Raw genomic sequence first — 7,151 nt, 5'->3', positions numbered from 1 at the left:
AAGATTTCGTGAGGTATTGCCATGATTAACAATCGTTTGCACTTGCTACCCAATTCAACCATTATTTTGTCTTCGTCACTCCAGTTTGCAGCAGGTCTTGGTTCGTAATGTTCAGGAATTTCTGGGTTGTGCCAGTAGCAGGAACTCTTGGGATTAAGTTTATTGGCACATAAGAAGGATTATAAAGAAACTCACATATCCTTGGGTAAATTCCTTTCAAAAAAATAACCATTCGCATCTTCCATTGTGGATACTCCTCACGGATGAGCGTGGGAGGTTTTGATTGAGAACCAGTGCTCATGAATGAGGTATTGGCCAGATTCGCCATTGAAAGAAGAAGAAAAATRARAATAAGATGAAACTGATAAAATAGAGTAAAACAGGGTAACCTGAAGAAGAAGACTAGTGTTCTAGAACAAAAGCAGATTAATACCAAGAACAGAATTAATCAAATAAGAATTCTATTCCTGCTTTGATACCAATTGTTAGGACCTGTAAACTCAGTTTTGATATCAATCAAATACTCTGGATGATCTTTAAGACAATCAAAGTGCAGCGGAAACAATATAAGAACAAACAGAGTAAGAATCAAGAACACACACTATATGAGAATGATGAACACGAGAGAATAGCTTCAAAGGTTTTTCAATTGAATTGAAAATAAGACGATTACAATACGGGAAGCACAGTGAATTACAAAGGCCTAAGCTGCTATTTATACTAGTTCCTAACGACCTTTCTGACATGACCTAGACAAGTGAAATCATACAAGCCGTCCAAATAAAGTCGATTAAAAACCTAGACACGTGAGAAGCACGTGCCGCTAACAACCTTTGACAAAACAGCAGAACAGGATCTTCACAGAAGACGAATCCGCAGACCCTCTGTGAGCCGCCTTAGAGGCTCTGCTGTAGAAGACTTGTAGGTTCTTATTGCCAGAGGACCATTTTCCAGAACCTCTGTGAGAGACAACAGAGGTTCTGTCAAACTTGACTTGTACGATCAAACAGCTTCTGTTGTTGGTCCTCTGTTGTCTTCTGTAGAAGAAACCCTTCTATCAACACTTGCAGAAATCTTTTTCATACTTTTACATTAAGAAAATATTGGAGCTAACACAACCCTTATTTCCTCCTCAAATCTATAGATGAAGAGTTTCGTACCAGAACAGACCGAAGTCATAATCGACCCGTAGAAACATTATTTCAAATTAGAACAGACCGAAGTCACAGTCGTCCTGAAGAAACATCATCTGTAGTTTTAGCCAATAATGGCCTAAAAAATGGTTTCATGCGGAACAGACCAAAGTCACAACCGTCCCGTAGAAACATTCTAAAAAAATAGTTTCGCACTGGAACAGACCGAACTCACAACCGTCGCGTAGAAACATCGTTTCAAATCAGAACAGACCGAAATCACAACCGTACTGAAGAACCCTTTGAAAATTCATTTCTTTCAAAACAGACCTCATGTCACAACCATTTTGAAAGAAAATCCAAACAGTACCTTTTCCAGATTTATAGCCTCATTTGAAAGATACGAAAATACTCTTTTAATCCCTAAAGTATTAAACATACTTTTATCGGACAATACCATTCGAAAACCACTTTTATCAAAAAAATCTTTGATTAACAATAAATCCTCAATAGACAATATTGTCTGGTTAGAGGTTCTCTTTAACCTTTAAATCTCCAGAAAATAAACACATATCAACTGCACAAGTTTACCAACAGTTCCACACAAAATCTGAGCCCTTAACAAGTTTAAAGACTGGATACTTAAAACAAAAACGCATCTTAAACACGACAGAAATAATAACATAACTGCTTTAACTTCAAATCTCAAATTCCAACTTCTAACTTTTTAGAAGAAAGCTCTCACACTAATTCTCTCACTGCATTCTTTTTCAACTTTTGAAGATAACTCTCTTCAAAAAGCATCCCCCCTCTTTATATTGCCCAAAAGAGGCGGTTTCAGAGAAATTATTATAAAAATGGCTTCTTCTTATCCATTCTAATAGAGGCGGTGTTGAGGAAATATATATATTAAACTCTTTTTCCAAAAATATCTTGCACACACATACACACACCTCCCCCAATTCGGCATATTTATAATTTATGCATACACATACATTACCACAAGACCATGTATGACAATTATGCATACATACATTCATATTTCGAAACTTCATGCATGTTAACAATATAAATCATGCATACACATATGCATATTATCAATCTCATGCATATACATTTTCTCATGTATAAATATGCACATTTTCACATAATCAAGTAATAATTACGTAAGGATTACCAAGTGCATAACCCAAAACCCAGTTATCACACAAACTTTACAAAGGCTACAATATCTTAGGTACTATGATGAAACAGTTAAATAGCCAAAACCTTTACATACAGTATATAAGGCGCTAGAAGAATCAACATAAGAAAAAAAATTAACCAAAAGGAAGCTACATAATTAGGAAAATGTTGACAAGATTATGCTAATCATGTTAATATGGAAAGATTCTTATTACAGCTACATGCTTGATGTATATTAGTATTTAACAAAATGCCAAGTACTTGGAAACATTTAAACCATATTAGAAACAATCAATGGTTTCAACGAGATTAGTACGTTTTTAATCGATGGTTTAAAATAAATGCAAATCTTCTTCAGTAATTGGACAAGATGCAAACATATTACGAGATGAGCAGATTCAATTGTTTCAATCAAATCCAGACATATAAAATCGATGGTTTCAAATTTCAACCAAATGCAAACTATTTTATGATAAACTGTAGGTCTAGTTCAGCTACCATGATCAAGTAAAAGCAACAATTTTGACTTCACAAAACTATACCAAAAAACATCTCTAAATAAGGTATAACAAAAGCATATCAGGTCTCTAACAAAAATCCATATGCATGCTTTAATATCACAATGTCACATGAAGTTACAATATTATATATTTGAATAACAAAAAACGATTTTCAAAGAGGCATCATTGTTGTTTGAAACCCTATAATCAAGAAGAAAGTGGAAAATCCTCTAGCTAAAAGTTAATCCAATTTGGGGCAACTATGTTTTGGACACAATTTAATTTACAATAAAACAACACAAAACCACCTAAGAATCCAAGAACATGAAACATTAGAAAAGATAGTCATATTGTGCAAAGTTTTCAAGTAGGAATAGATTGGACAAAGGCTTACGCAAGGTGCGGTAACCCTCATAACCTATTGCATTCCATCTGTAACATATGACACAAGTCCTTTAGTGAATTCATGCCCTGGATCTTTTGTTTATGGATCTCACATTATCGGAAATCTATGCCACTTTTTTGTATTCCTTCATTTACGGAAATACTATTAGGGTTTGTTGATCCTCTCTCTCATTGATTTGATGATAATCATTTTTACCTATCGAAGTATTATGTTTTTGTCTATTTTGTTCCAATGATCATTACTGAGTTTGTTTAGTGATCGCTGAAATATGTAGTGTAAATCCTACAGCGACAACGATACTTCAAGAAGACAAAACTCACACCAAAGATTCTATAGTGAATGTCGAAGACTGAAACTGAAGATTAGTGACTGGCGCGTTCGTGATCTGAAGCGGTGTTTAGTGATTACAACTTGGGCAACATATGTGTGAAGACTGCTCAAGCCTAAGCGAATGCTGAAGAGACCTCCAGTGTTATTCCAGCATTCAGTTGCCATGCATGATTGTTTTTGTCTTGTCCTTCCACACATAAATGACAAACATATACCCTCTCAAGAGTATAGTACTGTACGGAGTCGTTTGGTCGACTCTAGTGCCTACTTGAAAGGCTAGGATCGTTCATGTTCACCCAGTGGGCACTAAGTCCCCACAGTTGCGATGCAAGTGTACGCCGACACTATGATCGCTTGCAAGTAATAAAGTGGCAGAAAGTACTGAGATCGTTTCACAGGAAATTGACTACTGAGATTCAAAGACTTTTCATGAACTTCTTGCACGAGTTTCGAGTTATAAATAAAAGTTGGGTTTTTGTTTATAAAAAGACTGAAAGAGGACCGAACTAGCGAAATAACGAAATATACTTTTTATATTAAAGAATGGGCATGGGTGCAAGTGTTGCTTAAGATAAAATTAACAATAAAATTGTTAGACTTTTATGAGTTGTTTATAAAAATTTCAATCTCTCGAAAGTGAACATTTACAACCAGGCGTCATAAAATTCCATAAGGTTTTTACATTTATCACTTCGAGACTTGCCGATCTAGCCAAAAAGTAAAAGAAATACGATTCTTACCCAAATCTCTTTGTGATAAGAATACCCATTGTTTAACCCCAAGTTAGATGCATACAAAATTCGCGTCTCCACGTAATTATCAAAGACAGTCTCGAGTTCTTTGTGCATCACTTAAGCCGTATCTCAGATTCGTCCATCTCTGGGTCTAAGATCTAATATTAACACTTCAAAGTGATCGGCTTATCCGCATCGAGTTTAAGTCCCGTCTTAAGTGACCAAGTTACGAAGTGGTAAAAGATAAAAACACCCAAATATTATATAAACATCCTAAGTTAAACTCACACACATACAAGTAATTTAGCTAGACATAATAAAAGAAATATAAGACATTAAATAATACTAAAATATAAATTGCATTAATATAAAACTAAATTACAAGTACAAGGAAATAAATACTAAATTACAACTAAAAATTAAAGACATTAATTAAAAGCTTAAAAATAAATAGAGGAATAAGAGAGAAGTGAGACACACTAAAGGGTATTGTGTCTTGCATGGTCTCTTTAAAAGAGCTCCCAAGGCCTCCTTTTAAAGGGGGGAGAAAGGGAGAAAAGACAACCAATGATTACCCCAAGGGTGATTAGTACAAAGCATAAAAAAATTACAAATAAAATAAAACAGTTACATCAAAACAGCTCATAAACAGCTGGAGGAAATATCTGGATGATTCTTCAAGCTGCACGTTTTCCAAGAAGCAAAAACAGAACTCGTAGACTTCCGACAGTGGTGCCACAGTGGGCATTGCTGCCAGAAAATACAGGTTTTTTGGAATAAAGTTTCTTCCTTTGTGTTTCATCATCTTTTTAAAACTTTTTGGAACAAAAGGGGGAAAACAAGAAAATTGTGTATTTAATAATAACGAAAAGGGAGGAAATAAATAAGAAATAACTCTTAAAAATAAGAGTTATCACCTACCAACTCCATAAAAGGATGTCTGTTCATGAATAGACAATAGTACTATTCACTGTAGCAAAGGACAAGCTTTCTTCTAAAAGCTTGACACGTGTTTTACCTCTTCTGAATTTCATTTAATGCAATGGATATAAATAGCCGAGTCCTCTCTCCCCACTCAAAAAAAGATACAAGCATATTAGAATTTCTCTCTCTAATTCTAAGAAGCATATCCAAGAAGAACACATTTATAGTCTTATTTCTTTCGGCAAATCTCTTATATTTGCTAAATGTATATGTGTGTATTTTTAGATTGTTTTAGCGTCTTCTTTACCTTTTCTATTCCGCAAACAATCTGTAAAAATCTGTATTGATCCTTATTTATCAATATATATATGTTTAAAAGTGAAAGTTACTGTGTTTGTATTCATCCCCTTCCCCTTCTACAAACTGTTCTCCTTTAAACATTTGTAGATCCGGCTGGGACCAACAGGGTTCTTGTGATTGAATTTCCTAGAAAAAAATTTAGGGTTTTTGCAAGTGAAATTGTTAGGGTTCTTGCTATTGAAATTGTTAAGGTTCTTGTGATTTCAATCAAATCAAGGATATGAACTTGTGGCAAGAAGATGAAAGACGAGAGACGAACAGTAGCAAGGACAATAGAAGGGAAAAGCAAGGGTAACCGTTAAAAAGCGTCGTCTCTAATGATATTGAAAAGGCACATGGAAAGGAGCGATTAAGAACTTGTAGGTACCATTTAGAGGAGGTGATTTTTTAACAAACAAGAATTCATCTGACCGAATCAGGTGAGCATTTGAATGGCATCATTCGGGTGCAAACAAACAACCCTTTAATATATGTTTTGTAGTCACCCCAAGTTCAAATCCCACAACATGTAATTTTAGTTTTTTATGTTTTAAATTAATGTTTTATCACAAATTTTTTTAGGATGAATCAAATATACGAAATTTTAATGATTTCGTTATTCTTGGATTTATATTTTAAGGATGAGTTAAATATATAATTCTTTTTAATTATTGTTTTCTAATTTTTATTAATTTGATAATTAAATTATGTAATTTCTTAGTAAGTTCCTTATAATTTTTATCCTCCAAAATCAAATTCTTAATTCTTATTTTATTTTTTAATTTTGTTTTCATCTCCATTGGCTTTAGAGTTCCAGGTACAAGGATTTAAACTATTTCCAACAATTATATTATAATATATGTTAAAATAGAGGGGGAAAAAGAAAAAATAGAAATCTTTAAAACTTAATTTTTAGTAGAGAGATATATCATTTTAATTATTTTCACTAATGAGATTGAATATATCGTAATTTTTTATAAACTTTTTTTAAAAATGTATTGGGATATTAATTAATTTAATAATATAATTAATAATAAAATTGTTAAAATAAAGTAGATATTTAAGTTGGATGTAATTTTCTTAGAGATTTTCAATTTAGATTCTCTATTTTAAGAATATATATATATATATATATATATATATATATATAATAGTTATTAAAGATGCTCTGAATAACTTTGGTTGTTTAGTGACTTTTTAACTAGTGTTCGTCATCGTGCGTTGCGCGATAATCAAAATTTATGTTAACGAAAAATGTAAAAAAAATAATCATTGCCTATTTTTATAAATATTGAATATGTTGCAAATCCATATACAACTATTTATTTTAGATAAAGATTGGTTTTGAGCATATTTAATTAATAGAGTTATAAAAATTATTAGTATAACCATAGTTTAAATATTTATATATAACATTAATGACGTTGTTTAAAATAAATCAATATATAAAATTAATAAATCAACAATCATCAACTTAGTGGAAGATTCAGGATAATCAAGACTCGTCACTATAATTTTTTATAAAATAGAAACAATAGATATACAAAATGTATCAATAAGTATTGACTAAAATTAGATTATCAAATATTTATATTATTAT

Source organism: Cynara cardunculus, assembly GCF_001531365.2.
Source record: "Cynara cardunculus var. scolymus isolate 2C chromosome LG 2, CcrdV1, whole genome shotgun sequence".
Lineage (NCBI taxonomy): Eukaryota > Viridiplantae > Streptophyta > Magnoliopsida > Asterales > Asteraceae > Cynara > Cynara cardunculus.
The sequence above is the reverse complement of the archived record's forward strand: the minus strand, read 5'-3'. Positions refer to the sequence as shown.